This window comes from Trichosurus vulpecula, chromosome 5 (genome assembly GCF_011100635.1).
Source record: "Trichosurus vulpecula isolate mTriVul1 chromosome 5, mTriVul1.pri, whole genome shotgun sequence".
NCBI lineage: Eukaryota > Metazoa > Chordata > Mammalia > Diprotodontia > Phalangeridae > Trichosurus > Trichosurus vulpecula.
Window position 1 is genome coordinate 128,724,553 of NC_050577.1, and position 18,658 is coordinate 128,743,210.

Genomic DNA, 18,658 nt, shown 5'->3' on the forward strand with positions numbered 1-18,658 from the left:
GTATTAGTACCCATTTAAACTCAATGCAACCTATAATTACATCAATCTACAAATATTCAGTGTGCACATACTATGTGCAAAGCAGAGAGCTAGGTCCCTGGTGGGACACATATAATGATGTATGACACAGTCCCTGTCTTCAAGGAACTTACAATCTATCTGGGAAGGTAAAGTGCTTCATAACCTAGCCCCTTCCTACCTTTTCAGCCTTCTTATATTTTACTCCCCTCCACACACTCTATATTCCAGCAACATGGGCCTAATTACAGTTACTCAAACATGACACTGTCTCTTATCCATGCCTTTGCACTGACTAGACCCCACGCCTGGAATGTTCTGCCCTTTCACCTCCACCTCTTAATTTCCCTGGTTTCCTTTAAGACTCAGTTCAAATCTCACCTTCTTCAGGAGGCCTTTCCTGGTTCTCCCAGCAGCTAATGCCTTCTCCTTTAATTTTCCTTTATATATTATGGATATATCTTGTATGTGCCTAGATATTTACATACTGTCTCCCCCATTAGAATGTATGTTCCTGGGGGGCAGCTAGATGGCGCAGTGAGTAGAGCACTGGCCCTGCAATCAGGAAGATCTGAGTTCAAATCCGCCCTCAGACACTTGACACACTAGCTTTGTGACCTTGGGCAAGTCACTTAACCCCAATTGCCCTGCCTTCCCCCACCCCCCAGAAAAAAAATGTACGTTCCTTAGAAGCAGGGACTGCAGGGTGTTTTTTTTGTGGGGGAGAGGGATTTTTTTTTATTGTTTTTGACCTGAGGAGTTTAATAGATGCTTCATGACTGATTAAAAAAGTTAAATACCACCACCAGACTTAAGGAACAATTTAAGAGACATAATAAGGCAATCTACAATTATTTGTCTCCCAAATAGTACAAATAACAAGTGCCAGGAGTTTAGAATTGCAGAAACAAAGAATTTAGAGTTGTGATGAGGGGCAACATGAAAGAGTATAAAGAACATAGCACTAAAGTCAGAAAATTTGTGTTCAAATTCTGTTTCTGATGCTCTATGACCTTGGGCAAGTAACAACCTCCCTGGGACTCAGTCTTCCCATTTATATGATTGAGGATTTGGACTAAATGGTCACAAAGGTCTCTCCTATCTCTAGATCTATGATCCTAAGAGTCTTCAGGGGTCACCTAATACAAATTACACATTTAAAGGAGTTGGTATGGTGCCAGAGGACCTAGAACAGAGTCCCAACTCTACCTCTTACTATGTGACTTTGGGCAGGTCATTTACCTTCTTGGAGCCTAAGATGCCCTCATTTATGTAACTGGGTGGGTGCTATCTGACTTGCTGAGTATCATGAGGACGATGGGAAAGAATGAATATGAAATACTTTGTAAATCCATAAATCTATGACTACAATTAATTTTCACAAATAAAGAAATGAAGGACCTGAGAAGTTAGGAGGAAGAGACTATTTGGGGTTGGGTTGGTCTGGAAAAGCTTCATAGGGAAAGGATGATTCAACCCCTGCTTGAAGAACGGGCAGAAAGGGCATTCTAGACAAGGAAGAAGGCCCCAGAAAGAAAAGAAAAAGTGTTCAGGCACCTAAAAAGCAATTCAGTTTGTTTGAAGTGGAAGGTTACTAGAAGAGAGCTAAGGTTGGCTCCAGATTGTAGCAAATTGTGAATGCCAGACTTAGGAATATAGACTTTATTATTCTATTAGGCCATGGAGAGCAAATGCAGCTTTATGAGTAAAGGAAATAATCCAAATAGCATTTTAATAGTTTAAGCCAACCACGTCTTCATTTCTCCCAGGTTGCACTGCTAACTCATCTCCACAGGATCACCATGCCCCTGGGCCAGGTACCTTCCTCCCTTTCTTGGTATTCAGCTCCCTTTTATGTCTTCCTCTATCAGTATGTAAGTTCCTTGAGGTCAGGAACTGTCTTTCTGCTTGTATTTTTATTCCCAGAACTTAAAACAGTGCCTGGCACAGAGTAAGTGCTTAATATATGATTGCTGATGGACTGCCTCAACATTTGCGTTTTGTTTTCAGGCCCAGCCAGGCCAGAATAAATTAATTTTGTTTGCTATTAAATTGGCCATTATAGCAACTGGGGGTAGAGTTATGTTTGTTTTAAAAAAAGTTTACAGTAGCCAAGAAGCAGAAAGGTTTTATGTTTAAATTTAAAGGACATAAAAAACCTTGTCCTGGCCTAGGTGACTAAATACTGATGGTCAGGCTGGTCCACTAAGTGTGGACTTACCAGTCTACAACTGTTTCCTTTTTCAGATGGCAAGCTCTCCACATCCTATCCTACACTGCTTACCCCTTGCTCTAGTCATCATCTGATTTCCACCAAGTCCCACCTCTGCAGGATTTGGAGAAAGAAAAGCTGAGAGATCCAGTCAGATGCACTAAAAATTCTTGAGAAACTCCTCGGCTAAAATAGGAGCATGAGCATTGAATAACAACTTCATCTCATTAATCTCCTTATCCATCTCCTCCATGAAGTAGCTCAGGGCTGTCCAACCGTAGTTTTTTATTGAAACAATAGACAATATATTTTGATTTGCCATTTTAGTGAGATCTCTGCAGTAGCTTCATTTACTTCATTTACTAAAGCATTCATATAAATGTTGATGCTTGTAGGTGGGCCACATAAATCGCACTGTGGGCCACCTTTTAGACAGCCCTGAAGTAGATCACAAAGTCTACCAGGAAGAGTTTCTAACAATTTGCTCCACATGGAAGTTTCTAATCAGGAAACCGATATTATAATCCTCCCCAAAGTTTATGTAAGATGAAATTCTCTGCTCCCATCATCATGACGTGAATGAGTCTGTGGCACAGGATCTTCTCAATCTTATCAGCTTGTTTCACAACAATGCCAACATGACTGATGAAACCCTCATATCAGAACTGTTCTCTTTCACATTTCTGCTGATGGTCACATAGGTTGGTTGTAACGTGAATTCTCTGCTACTGCTGACTTCTACATCTGGCTTGTGCTTCTCAACAAATTGGGAGAAGTTCTCTAGGCAAAGTACAGCCTTTACCTTGGCCTACATGGCACTAAGGTGAGGTAGAAAATCGAAGTCACTGCTGGCAGTGGCTAGCTCATCATCTTTTAAATGAAGATGTTAGACTAGATGATTTCTAAGAAACATTCTTTCTCTAAATCTGTGATCCTATTATTAAGAACAGAGAATGGGAAAACAGAATTGTAGAGCTGGAAAGAACGCAATAGGTCATCAAGCCCTCAAGTCAAGATGGGAAAGTGAAGCCCACAGTAAGTAAGTGACTTGCTCAAGCTCATACAGCCAGTTGGAGGAAGATATGAGACTAAAAGTCAAGGTTTCCTGATCACTAGTTCAGTGGCTTTTTGCATCACTGCACTACATAGCTTATTTTCCCAAACTTAAATCTAAATAAATCTATGACAAAACAGAGATAAATCAGAAAGTTAAACTAGGTGATAGCAGAATACTGCATAGCAAAAGGAGAGAAAGAGAACATGAATTATAGCCTAATTTTGCTGCAATGAAATAATCTATATAAATTTAAGAAACAAAAGAACAACTTTAGAAAACAACGTAAAATCTCCTATGCTTCTAAACTATCTTCCTTTTATTACGATTCTGCTTCTTCCTCCCCTCACATCCTACCTTCATGATGCATTCATTTTTTTGTGGATGATTTGCTACCAGCAGGTTATTTTCAAAGTTTTTTTTTTTTTTCATTCATGTTTTTGGATGACATTGTGCTGACTGCAACAAGCCCTGGACCACTAAAAGAAGAGCCTTCCAGGAGAGATTTAAAACCACTCAAAAGAGGTTAGCCTGATCATTGATGAAGGAAAGACTAAGTGGATGAAGAACATTTATTTTTTGGAGTGTGGCCAGATGAATCCAGCCCAAAAGGGCTTTCCCCACTGTATGGACTAGCTTGAGTATACTATAGATTCTTGTTTTCTGTTCACTGTGGTGTCTTCCAATATCCAGGTGAAAGAACTAGAGAGGCAAGCCTCTAGGGAAGCATCTGAGCTGACACATAGCCAATGTTCACAAGAAGCCATGCCAGAATTCCCCCTCTACCCTCTAAAAAAAGAAAAAGCTTTCCCTGGAAGAAATTCTGAAGAAACTAGAGCAGGGGTAAGGAATCCTGAGGATGAGCCCTTGAAGCTGCAGGTTCCCCACTCTTGAAATAGCGGCTGCAAAAAGACAAACACACACACAAGTCTTAAGAAGCTGATGTCTTAAAGAAGCTGGCTGAGAAGCAAACGCGTAAGTACTTCAGAAAGCAACTGAAGAAAACAATGACACACAAAATGGAAGTAAACAGAGAGGTACACAAATGTCTCCAACAATGGAGGGCTTATAAGGGGACAAGCATATTGAAGAAGTGAAGAAGACTAAAAAACCTGAAGACCCTACTACTAAGAATGAAACTGAATAAGTAAGCTAAACTGTTCAGAGAACCAACTTTCTCCTGCCATCCCCCCTTCCTAAATTTCCAAAGACTGTACTAGTCAGTGCATTCCCCACTCCCCTCTTGATAAATACTTTAGAAACTAATGCAGAACTGCAGAGATAGATCCAAACTATATAAATGTTGGTTTAGGATCAAAAGGGGGGAAAACACAAACTTCCAAGAGTTGAAGTCTTTCCAATATAGCTATTTTTCTTGTTACATTTTTTTTAAAATTTCAGTATCCTTGGTCCTGGATTAATGGCTAGTACTACATTGGTTCTGCAAGAAAAAAAAATGTGCGTGTGTCTGTGTGTGTGTGTGTGTGTGTGTGTGTTTTTTAAGGACTATGTAGCATGTTTCATTCAGTCTGTTAGATGCTGAATATATTAACGTTTAAAATTTGACCTTTGTCCTAGTCTTACCAAATACTTGAATGGTTAGCAAAACTGCACAGGGTATTGTTATGACTGTGAATTCTTTCTACCCAGACTTGAAACACTTAAGCTTCATAGACCTGTCCTATTTAAATCTGAACCCCAAAGTTCCTTTGGAATGACAGAATGACATAGCATGCATAGCAACAAGCTCTGTGCCTTTCGTCTTCAAATTTTTTTTAGAGTTGTCTGTTTTCTGCAATAATAGCTTTGTTTTAATACCTCAGCTCAGATTAGCTGTTACTAGTCTTCCAGATGTTTCTTCTCACACAATAATTTTTTTTGATTTTATGTCCCAGTTTAATTCAGATTAAACCACAATTGCTATGAGAAAAAAAATGCCTATTGTCCAGATTATGATATGCGGTTATACAGACAACCTGTAGAGTTATCTATCGGTATGTTTATCTAGACAGCATAAATGGCCAATGATATGGGCCCAGAATTAAACAAGAGGAGAGAGAAAGGCAGATTGCTTTAAGGAAATTGCAAAGCTATTTTGATGATCTCAAGCATCACCCAGAAACAAAGGCACATCTTTCTATTACCAATATCCTCCTGGTGTTATGTGGCTGCCTCTAAAGCCCTGTCATCAAACTCAAATAGAAACAGGGGCCAAGAAGCCAAACATAAGGTTTCCTGTGGGCCACATATTGACTTTGAAGACCACATACCTATGTTCTACTGCATTTTAATTTATTTTGTTAAGTATTTCTAAATTACATTTTAATCTGGTCAGATCATACTCTAGAGTGCTGTGGGCAGCATGTTTGACAGCTCTGCTCTAAAGAATTGAAAATGAGTATGATGCAGAGAGCAATGAAAAGTCACATCAAGGATATGAGTAGGCTGCAACATATAGCCAGTGAGAAATTTTGAAGAACAGGTCTAAAAGATGTCATCAATGAAATGTACAACAGGAAGAGAAGAGGGGCTAATCAAATGGCAGGGGTGAAACATGATAGGAAGATAGCCTAGTGTTCCACAGGTATCTCACAATATCAAGATAAATCAAGAAAAGCCTACAGCATGTTAGGTAGAACCATTATGGTGGACTTCTGGGAAAAAAAAAAAAAAACATGGCCAAGTAGCAAACAAGATGGATAGGCATGGATAGGACTATGATCTATATCAGTGGAGGGGATATCTTAAGCAATGACAGAGTTCCATCTGAGTATTAAGTCTTTTATAATCTAATAAGATATGGGATAAAACATATGTATAAATAAGTATGATACACGGTAGAATATGACAAGAACAAAGAAAGGGTGCCCTAAGAAATAAAAGAAGAGAAAGATCAGTTGTTGAGAGATGTGGAGATCAAGAGAAAAAGGGCACTTGGGCTCACCTGATCTATATCTAGAAGGATTTCTATAAGCAGAGATGTGGAAGGAGTACATTCCAGACCTGGGGACTATTCTGCATGAATGCATGGTGATAAGCAGATAGAATGAAAGGACAATGTGAGATATGAACAGGTAGCAATCCAATTTGATTGGAACATTTAGTTAACACTGGGAACTCAAAAGGTGAGGTGGGGCCACATTGTGAAGGGGCTCCAATGCTAGTTTGAAGGTAACAGGAAACTACTCAAGGTTTTTGACCAGCAGAATGGTATGAACATAACCTTTGCATGAAGAAAATTATTTTAGCAACAGTTTAGAGGACAGATTAGAGAAGGAAAAGACTATAGGAAGGGAAACTAGTTAGGAGAGGTAATTAAGGCCTAAACTAAGATAGTGACAATGAGTGGAAAAGAGAAGACTGGTTCAAGAGATATTGTTGGGGTACAATTAACAGGACCTGACATATACTGGGCACTTAATAAATGTTTGTTCACTTGATTTGACTTGACTGGACATTTCTTGGTTATAGGGATGATGGAGAAGAAAAAGTCAAAGATGACTTGTTTGACAAGCCAGATGGTAATGCCATTAACAAGAGAAAAGATGTCAAGAAGATAGAAGGGACACGATTCAAAGAAAGATGATAAAATCAATTATGGCCCTTGAGAGTCAAGGTAAGAAGATAAATCAGCAGTGTTTTAAAACTTGTAAGAGGAGAACAAAGAGAAATAATGTCATGGAAGCTAAGAGAGGGGAGTCAGTCAAGGAGAGTGTGGTCAGCATCAAATGATCCAAAAAGGTCAAAGAGGATGAATACTGATAAAAGGCCACTGGAATCAGCAATCAAGAGGTCACTGGAGACTTTAGAGAGTAATTTCTTAAGATAGTGAGGATAAAAGTGAAGTAAAAGGTAGTGAATCTATAGACTATTCTTTTAAAATGTTTTATTGATACCTTTCGTCTTTATATCATAGACATTTCCCACCGAACTCCAGACTGAGCCCACCCTAGTGACAAAGAAAAAATATTAATAAAAAATATCTGACACAGAAACCTCTTCTAACAATGAATATAAGACACCATCCTCTTATCCAACTACCGTTTAATTATCTGGGGTCATGTAGCTAGTATGTATTAAAGTTGAATGTCCTGACTTCAAAGCTGGTTCTCTATCTATGAGCCAACACTGTCCCTTTTATTTGTTTGTTTTTTAAGTATTCATATACCATAGTTTGATTTAGCTATAGCCCAACAGAGGTATACTTAATTTGTTTCTGGTTTTTGCCTTTACAAAGAGTGTTGCTATTAACCTTTTGACATACGTTGGACATTTGTTTCTGTTCTTGACTATCTTGGAGCATATGACCAGCAGTGGAATTTCTAGAGCAAAGAGCATGGAGAGTTTAATCACTTTTCTTGGATAATTCCCAATCAAAATTCAGGATGGTTGGTCAACTTACAGTAACAGTGCGTAAGTGTGCTGATCTTCTCACGGTTCATAAACACTATTTCCATCTTCTTTGCCAATTATGACTGAGGTCAAAGAGCTGTTTTAATATGAATTTCTCTTTCTATGAGTAATTTGGTGTACTGTTTTTGGGTGGTCATTTATAGCTTGTAAATCTTTTAAAAACTGTTCCTATCCTTTAACTATTTATGAATTAAGCATTTATTTTTGATGCTAAATGTTTTTGTCCTTCTGTATATTAGCTTTTGTCAGTGATATTTGATGCCTTACTCTTTCTAGAGGTTTATCACAGACAGGAAGAAGAGAAAAACATCAATCAGGTTTGTTTGTATGTTTGTTTTAGAATAGGGAATATTTGAGTATGTTTGTAGACAGAAAGGAAAGAGTCAGAGCAACAGAATGAGTGAATGAATAAAGTCCTAGAAGAGATGGAGGAATATGGGAATGGGATCAAGAGTCAGAGATGAATAGAACACATCTCCAATGTTAAACTTGAACCCTCCCTCACAAGAAGAACTATTTATCTAATCTATCCATCCTTCTATCTTCCTACCTATCTATGCTCTGAGCAACCTCCTTCCTCTCAAAGAGTCATACAACTGAAGTGCTATATGATAAATGAGTTATTTTCTCTAGTAAGCCTAAGAGCCAAGATGAAAACTTATTACCTCCTAGGTTTTCAGTAAAATCTTAAAAGTAGTTTGGTTATTCATCTGGCCTTTTTAAAATATAAATTTATTTAGAATACCAAGTTTTTATCAATTCTACTTATACCTAGCACAACTGTGACATTCAATAAATATGTATTCAATAATGTGTGTTACAATAATATTTTACTTACATGAATATTTCTAAAATACCATTAGCTATTATCCAAGACAGGAAGGTAAGGGCAACAACTAGTCTAATGCTATATATAAAGTGAGAACTTAATAAACTCTTGTTATTGATTATGAAAATTCATTTTCAATTATCAGTATCAATGATAATGAAAATTCCAATACTGGATAACCATTAAGGTAAATGGCAGTACCCAAGTGATCACTCACTGCAATTCTATATGTATGATTTGAAAAAAAAATCTTAACCAATATTATTGATTACTTTATTAAACTATTTCCTTTTCATGATTCAGCAAAGTTCATATGAATAACTACTGAAAAATTCTACCATAACATATAGCAAGAAGAGAAAAGAATTCCTAAAGAAACTTTCATTTCACTTGCTCTCCCTATTTGATCCTCACAATACCTCTGGGAGATAGGTATTATTATTATTATCACATTTTTCAAATGAGGAAAATTAGGCAAATAACATCAAGTGACTTAACCAGGGTCACATAGCTAGCAAGAGTAAGAGGCTAGATCTGAACTCATATCCTCCTGACTCCAGGCTCTAACCACTGCATCACCTAGCTGGCTACTTATATAGAAAGCTTTAAGGTATAAGGGAAAGAACATCAGATTTGGAGTTAAAGGGCCTGGGTTTGAATCCTCACTCTGCTGCTACTTGTGTTACCTAGGTAAAGTAATTTAACCTATCTAATCTTTGGTCTGCTCATTTATAAAATGAAGAGTTTGAATTAATGACTTCCAAGGTCCTTTCTTCTCTACTCAAGTAATATGAGAGTTACATATTAAGGCATTACTCAAAGTGAAGTTAAACTAAACATGAATCAGTATTAACTTTATTCTTGAAGCACTCTAATTTTAGTGGCTTCGGAAGTTGGCTACCCAGTGAATAATACCAACTATGGGGGACTGACCTAGGACAGAGTAGTGAAATCCCTATGGATAACAACCATATTCATCCTTGTGTTCTTATGCTCTGGAATCAACCAAAAAACTGACCTCTCTCTATGCAAAGCCCTATAAATAAATACACTTTCCCATGATAAGCATATAGCTAGTGGAATATTAAGAACTCTTACAGTATTAGTGAATTTGGAACTGAGAAGGGAACTTTTATGGGTGATATTTGTGTGGTACTTACAGATGAAGAGAGAAAAAGGAATGCTGCTTGGGAAACTCCTAGAATTTCAGAACGAATGAATAAGCAGTCATAAGATATACCCTTTTGGGGAAGAAATAAAATACAAGCTTCTCTCTTCAGATTCTCAAGTCCTTTACCACTTGGCTCCATCTGTTCTCTCTGGGCTGAGTACACATTACTCTCCCTGATGCACTCTGTTTTAGCCTAAATAGCCCCACCCATAAACATCATTACATCTCCGGCATCCAGCCTAATTTCTGTCTGCCCTCCTCTCTCTCATGCCTTGATGTTCTACCACCTCACATCTACCTATTAGAATCCCTGCTTCCCTTTAGAGCTCAGCTAATATGCCACCTCCTTCAAGAAGGCTTTTCCTGATTTCTCTAGGTACTAAGTTCCCACCTCCACTCATGAATATTAAATTTGTAAATATTCTCCTTTCCTGTGAACATGCTCTATCTGCCCAGCAGAATATCAGTTCCTTGAGGGAAAGAACTCATTCATTTCTGGATTTGTATCCTCAGTGCATAGAACAGGGCTTGGCACATAATAAGAGCTTAATAAATAGTTGATGATCAATTAATTATCAGTAGAACAAACACTCAAATTCAGGTAACCTGTATCTCAGATCGGTATCAAATACACTATGCCACAATGAAGCTGGGAAAGAATAGGCAACTCTAAGGCAGGGTTGTTGTTTTTTTTTTTTAATGAAGAAATTTCTATGAATAATTATCTGAAAGAAATATTTTAATTTTTCATAGGATTCACAAATACCACTCAATTAGGAAATGAAACTGCCACATATTGATCTAGAAGCCACCAATTACCATTATTTATGAGATACTGCATTTTTATTTATTTTGTTAGACATTTCCTAGTTACATTTTAATCTGGTTCTGGTGCATGGTCTAATGAGCCCTAAGTTTGACACTTCTGGTGTAGTGAACAAAAAGCTGGTCAGAAGTCAGGATTCCTGGGCTCAAGTCCTATACAGACAAGATGTACAGTCATTGACAAGTCACTTAACCTTTTACTGTTCCCAGGTGACCTTGCAAACTATAAGACATGGATGAGTGGCTGATCTGCATCAGTGCAGAGAACTGTCATACTAGGGAAATCATAAGTCCAGACCAAAAACAAAGAGAAAAGAAAAGAAAAAGTGAAGAGCAAGGGGAGATACAAAGAGATGATTTTTATTTTCATGAAGCTTACTATCTAGTAAGGGATATGAAACATACAGTATAAAATAATACATAGTAGTGGAAAAAAGTACTAAGGTCTGAAGGGGAAGGGGTCATGGAATAGGGACAGTTGATCTAGGCTTTGAAGGATGCATAAGATTTCAATAGATGGCAGAGATGAGGGAAATCTTCCAGTCAAAAACTGTATGACAATTATTACAATTATATGGTTTGAGGGAATAAGATGGTTGTGTATGCCTAGCTCAGTTCTCATTCCTATTCCATGGAGTTGAAAAATCAGCATTCCAACAGTGAGATAAGGCAATAAACCAGACCTACATCATTACATACATACTAACATCCCAAAAGATTCTTGTATGATACCTATTAGCAACAGCAGGACCTTAGTTGAACCTGACCGGGGTTAAGTAAGAGTCCTTTCATCCAGAAAAAAAGGGAAAGTAAAAAGAAACCATAGATGATCACTCTATGTGGATTAAACAAAGTTCTGTTATAACCAGAAATGACTGTGTTATAAAAACAAAGGACATCAATTAAAAAAAGTCTTCTGCTGGGTACCATTATAGGACCCTTGGAAACAATTAGAAATAGTTTTCCATGAAAATACTTTGTGATCAAAGGAGAAGAAGCTAAGATAGAAGTTCTTTTTATAAACATGAATCATGAAAACAGACTACATGTTTGGATTATATTCAAAGTGGACGAAAATGATTTAACTTTAGATCTCCTCTTCAAGATCTTGAAAATAATTGTAACTAATGACCTTAAAAATATAAGGAGTAGCTAGGCATAGTGGCACACACATATGTGATCCTTGCTACTGGGGAGACTGAAGCTGGTAATCAGAGATCTGAGCTGCTGGGTGCTAAGCTGATGAGGTGTCCACACTAAGTCCAGCAATAATACAGTGAAAGGCAGGAGAGAGGCACTAAGCTGCCTAAGCAGAAACACTCCTCAGGTCAGACACAGAGTAGGTCAAAGCCAACGAGCAATGGGATTAGGCCCGTGAGTGACTGCAGTGCTTCCAGTGTAGGAGAGATAGAGAGACCCAGTCTCAAATACGTGTTTGAGGAAAATTAAAACAAATCAAAACAATGCCATGTGCTATATTTACTTAATCTGAGGATCAAATGATGGGGTCTCAAAGGTACAGGGAATCTATGTAATGATAATGTATTATTCATCCTAGAAATAATCAAGGATCTATAGAGAAGCATATTCAAAGTTATTGGGAATAGTAAGAGACTGTTAAAATGTTCCAAGCACTAACTATACATTCAAATTATGTAAGATTATATAAATCAACTTTATTAGGTATTATAATCTAATACATTCTCATGACAATGACATGTGACAGAAGAGTACAAGTAAGCATTCAATGACTCTTTGTGAGTTATGGGTTCCTTAAAGGGTAGCATTTTTTAAAATGGCTGCTGTCCAGGTTAATCACATTTTCCTAAGACAAGTACTGAATTTGTTGGTAAGATTTTCTGTATTGGTACTTCAAAATTTCTTTATTTACTATCAAATTCTACACTTAAGAGGTGAGACTAGTATAGTGGCAGGTAAAAAGGCTACTGCTACTTTATTAAAATGGAAGAAAACTGCTTCAATTAAGACAAGAAAAGGAAAGGAACAAACGCCATAGTAAATGCGGAAAGAAGGCTTAAAAACATTCAGATGGAGGTGTAACATTTAGGGAAATCATATAAAAGCAAATTTCTAAAAGTCTAACAATAATGAATATACTACTAAAAATAGCTATGCTTAATTAGAGAAGAAAAAATACTTTGTAATCGAAGTATTAAGCATAAAGTAAAAATATCAAGACAGTAACCTAAATCCAAAAATGAAAGAAAAAGTGAGAAAAATAATGGTAAAGGTTTCCATTATTATTTGATAGGTAGTCATTGGCTAATAGGTGGTCTCTGGGAACCTCTATCCTACCTTCTAGAAGTATGAGCTTGAACTGGAGAACTTTATTCTGTACCACAGCTAATATGGGAAGGAATAGTTTTCAGGGATCACAGAACCCTGGTATCCATATAGGTCTAAAATCTCCATTATGGTTCTATGTCCCTTGGGTCTTTTCAAGGTAAAAGAATGTTAGAAGGGGCATTAAAGATAACTTAGTCCAACACTTTCATTTAAGAAATGAGGAAACTGTGGTTCTGAAAAATTAAATTGCTCAAATTGAGAGCTTATAAATGGCAGAACTAGGATTTGAACTCAGGCCTTCTGATTCCAGGACCATCCAGACTATAACAATTGTCTCTTCTGGTTCAGACTTGAAGCCTAATTACAATGGGACATTTTAAGCTTTGGAGTTCCACAGAGATATATTCACCATAGCAGAAGGAACTTTACCATCAGTCCCTCAACTACAATTACACATGCCATCCTTCCAAATTTAGCAATACAGAGTGACAGTCTAAGACTGCTAATAAACTACACATTTTAAATTACTTTTTGGCTAGTAAAGATGAACTTTTACTAGTCCAACCATACTCCTTTAGCAGTGCTCTTCTGTGAACTATGGGAGAACTTGAAAGGAGGCAAATCAGTGTTATGCATAAAGGCTGTGGTTATAGAATGGAGGGAAATTAAAAGTAACTCTTAGAACAAATTTGAAAATTGGACCTGCAATTTTCATTGATAAAGGGAATTTTCAGGTTAGAAATCCCCTCTATCAAGATAAATGTCTATCTTCTCTGCAACTTACAGTCTTATAGAGTTACCTGGGCCATTGAGACATTAAGTGACTTGCCAGGGGTGACACATTCAGCATATCAGAGGTGGGGACTTGAACCCAAGTATTCTTGATTCCAAGGCCAGGTCTCTGTCCTCTATACCATACTGCCTACTCAACAATAACATAATACAATTTGTTTTAGCTAGATGTATGCCACAAGTCATACTATCCCATTAGGGTAAATTTTATTAAAATGTTCACAAAACATTAATTATGCACATATAACAGCAAATGTAACTACTGTGGGTTATTAGCTAAATGACACATGAATATATATTTTTTGCATTTATATGATATCTTTCAACCAAAGAGTTCAGTGCATTTAAAAAACACTTAGTTAATAGATAGCAATTCTTACAACCTCCCCATGAGGCAAACAGAAAGCATTAAAGAAAGTAATAATAACCTCCCCACATCTCAACTCCCTCACTGATAGAGCATATGAGTATTTTAAGCTCTTTCAACTCTAAGTTTTAAATAGAAGACTTTAATTTTTATATCTTTTAATATGTTATTTGTAAAGAATGTTACTTAAATGCACAACAGTGATGTTCCAGGGAGCACAACTAATTTGACATAGTAAAACCATTTAATGATTTTTCTCCTAAGTTATTCCCTTCGTTAAATTCTTCTGAAATCACTTGTATGTCAGTTGAAATCCTTATTTTCCAACAAGAAAATATTAAATACTACCACTAAGTTATTGCAGTGTGGTACAGCAGAAAGGGTAGGTGCTAGATTGTAAGTCAGAGTCAATTTAAGAGCCACACAAAGCAACGTCATATTATTTTACAGGCATCCTTCATTTTTTGGCACAAAAAGATATCACTCGACTTGATCACTCACCTTAATCAAAAGACTTTGTTCTACACGTCTTTTAGCTGTTTCCATAACGCATATCTAATCTTTAAAAAAGTTGCTACCCTGAAGATATTTTTAAAATGTGCCACAGGCTCTGAAGACAATTGCAATACATTCCAAATATATTTTGAACAATAATGGGACAAAATTCATTTGACTGTTTAAATTCTGGCATATTTGTGAAAAATTAATCACATTACCTTATAGTCACATTACTACTAATACCAAACTTGGCATGCTGAATAAAAGAAAATGAATGAAAAGGCACTTATTAAGCACTTACTACATACCAAGCACTGTGCCTTAGTACTTATGCTGCTAATACAAATATAATACAAATACAAATATATATATATATAAATATAAATAGCCCCTATTCTCAAGAAGCTTACACTCAAATAGAGGAAGACAACACGCAAAAGGGAGCAGTGGACAAGGAAGGGTAATTTGGTCAAGGAAGACACAGGGAAAGTGAGTGGAGTCCTGTGGTGATTGGCTGACATGTCTTTTCCAGAAATGGAAGCACTGATTTGATTACTATTTCCAGGATAAAGTGGATGGAGGAAGAGGTAGGAGAATGTACTGGGTTGAGAAGTGAAAGGAACAAGAAATGAAGATAGCCAGGAAAAATCATCATGAAGTGTCTGGGTTGGGATACTTACAATGAACATTCACAAATCATCTTTTTTATCACATAATAGAATACATATAGAGATATACATTCATACATACATATACATAGCCATTGGTGGGGGAAAATCAAAATCAGTGCCTACATATGCAGTCACCAGGATGGTTTCCCACAAACAGGCACTGATTTTGATTTTCCCCCCACTGGTGACAGAAACATATTCTCCCATGTCTAATATTTGAAAATCTTGGGGGCCAAAATTCTTCTACTTGGCCTCTGACCTTACTCTATTGTCAAATGCTGCCAATTCTATCTCAGTAGCAGCTCTTGAATCCATCCAGTCCTATATTTTCAATAGTCATCACATTAATCCTTGCCTAATGCCTATATTACAAGCCTGGCCTTATGTAAGGCCTGACCTAATGCCTGGCCTTATGACCTAATGCCTAGATTCATCAAATTCTCTTGTAGGTCATCCTGACACAAAGATCTCAACACTATAATCAATTCTATATGCAAATGCTAAAATTAGTAGCCTCAAATACCATTTACATATCATATCACTCCTCAAGAAATTTTAGGGGCTTGCTTATCTCATGAAAAATAATCACACAAAATCACACAAAGATATTAAATCAGATAACAGCATTTCCCTCAACTAGTGTCAATCTCAAATGGAAAGATGAAACAGCTTTCCATGATTTTTATATGCTTGATTATCTGAGACTTACATTGTAAATTTAAGGATTTGTTTCAATTTAAGGATTTCTTTTTTCAGAGAGGTAATTCTAATAACCGGCCTCTGAAATTTCCCTTTCCACGTACATTTCCATACTAGACAGACACAGGATGAAGTGTAGACTTATGAATCTCACTTATCATAGAGAACTAACTCCCTTAGATGAGGAAGCTCCTTCACCAATGGAGATCAGTACCTACTCTGCAATTTACAGTCTTAGATAGTTACTAGAGCACTAGGAGGCTAACTAAAGAATCTAGGCTTAAAGATCTCAAAATGTTTTAATGTTATATGTAACATAAGAAATGACTTTGACATATGCACATATATAGCAAGCCAATTTATCATTGAACAGTAAAATTTATAATAATTATGCTTTCTGTACCTGTTTCTTTCACTAAAGTCTGTACTACATGATAGTATGGTACGCTTGAGTCTCAGAAGCTGTGCCAACCAACTAAATGCCCTGGAAGGTTCTACCAAGAACCCAATAATGGACTGTGTCCTTCAAGGACCAGCATGGCTAAGTCTGGAAATACTTATCAACAGGTGGATATCAGGGAATAAAATTTTGGTGGCCATATCAACTCATGAAAACCATCTTCTAAGATATGGAAGGGATGCAATCTGTATTAGTAGAGGGAATAACCACACTGACAAAGTCATGGATTTATTATTCCTTTAAAAGTAAATTCTTATAGGCAGATATTTCTTGTTTTAACATTTCTATACAATAGCTAATCCACCAAAGATACACATAATTAACAGTTCTAGTTAAATACTTCTAAAATGCTTAAGAATGGCGGGGTGGAGCCAAGATGGCAGCTGGAAAGCAGGGACATGCTTAAGCTCCCCCCAACACGCCCCTCCAAACACCTACAAAAAATGGCTATGAACAAATTCTAGAGTTGCAGAACCCACAAAATAGCAAAGGGAAGCAGGGCTCCAGCCCAGGACAGCCTGGATGGTCACTGGGAAGGGTCTATCACACAGAGCTGGGAGCAGAGCGGAGCACAGCCCAGTCTGGGCTGCACCAGGACCAACCAGACCAGGAGCTGGGCGGAACAGGCATAGCACCCTGAATCATTGAGCTGTGGCAATTACCGGACTTCTCAACCCACAAATGCCAAAGACAGCAGAGAAGGTTAATGGGAAAAGCTGCTGGGACAGAGTGAACGGAATTCAAGGTGGTCCACTGCCCCAGGGGTGGTAGAGGTGGTGCAGCTCTGAGGCTGCTTCCAGAGCTACAGCTGCAGTTACCTCTGGCCCCAGGACCACCTGGGGGAGGAATTAAGTGGCAGATTAGAGAAGGAGTGCAAAGCCTGCTTTGCCCTGCCTGGATCTGGGCCACAATCCAGGTTGGTGGTTCTTGGGGGAGAAGGAGCACTGGTGTGGCAGAGCTTGCTGTGTAGAAGTAGCTCTGAAAATAGCAGAACAGCCCCTCAAGCTTGGGACAAAGTACTCTCTACTCTACAAGCAGTCATACCCTGCTGAAAAACTCAAGGGTCAAGCAGTTGGCTGGGAACATGGCCAGGCAGCAAAAACGAACTGAGATTCAGACTCAGACTTCGTAATCTTTTTTTGGCAACAAAGAAAACCAAAACATACATCCAGAAGTCAACAAAGACAAAGAGCCTACATCAAAAGCCTCCAAGAAAAATATGAATTGGTAGCAGGCCATGGAAGAGCTCAAAAATCATTTGGAAAAGCAAGTAAGCAAGTAAGAAAAGTAGAGGAAAAATTGGGAAGAGAAATGAGTGATGCAAGAAAACCATGAAAAACAAGTCAATGACTTGCTGGTAAAGAGGACCCAAAAAAATACTGAAGAAAATAACACCTTAAAAAATAGACTAACTCAAATGGCAAAAGAGCTCCAAAAAGACAATGAAGAGAAGAATGCCTTGAAAGGCAGAATTAGTCAAATGAAAAAGGAGGTCCAAAAGACCACGGAAGAAAATGCTACCTTAAAAATTGGACTGGAGCAAGTAGAAGCTAGTGACTTTATGAGAAATCAAGATATTATAAAACAGAACCAAAGGAATGAAAAAATGGAAGACAATGTGAAATATCTCTTTGGAAAAACCACTGACCTGGAAAATAGATTCAGGAGAGATAATTTTAAAATTATTGGACTACCTGAAAGCCATGATCAAAAAAAGAGCCCAGATATCATCTTTCAAGAAATTATCAAGAACTTCCCTGATATTCTAGAGCCAGAGGGTCAAATAGAAATTGAAAGAATCCACAGATCGCCTCCTGAAAAAGATCCCAAAAAGAAAACTCCTAGGAATATTGTCACCAAATTCCAGAGCTCCCAGATCAAAGAGAAAACAATTTGAGTATTGTGGAAACACAATCAGGATAGCACAAGATCTAGCAGCTTCTACTTTAAGGAATTGAAGGCTTGGAATATGATATTCTGGAGGTCAATGGAGCTAGGATTAAAACCAAGAATCATCTACCCAGCAAAACTGAGTATAATGCTCCAAGGCAAAATATGGACTTTCAATAAAATAGAGGACTTTCAAGCTTTCTCAGTGAAAAGACTAGTGCTGAAGAGAAAATTTGACTTTCAAACATAAGAATCAAGAGAAGCATGAAAAGGTAAACACAAAAGAGAAATCATAAGGGACTTACTAAAGTTGAACTGTTTTGTTTACATTCCTACATGGAAAGATGATGTGTGTAATTCATGAGACCTCAGTATTAGGGTAGCTGAAGGGAATATATATATATATATATATATATATATATATATATATACACACACATACACACACACAC

General features: G+C 37.3%; 1 protein-coding gene and 1 pseudogene across 3 annotated transcripts in view; both read right to left on the reverse strand.

Annotated features, from left to right (window-relative positions):
• Positions 1-18,658, reverse strand: part of ING3 (inhibitor of growth family member 3) — a 52,539-nt gene that overhangs the window by 20,372 nt on the left and 13,509 nt on the right. The gene's annotated exons all lie outside the window — the stretch shown is intronic.
• Positions 2,391-14,534, reverse strand: LOC118850064 (annotated as a pseudogene).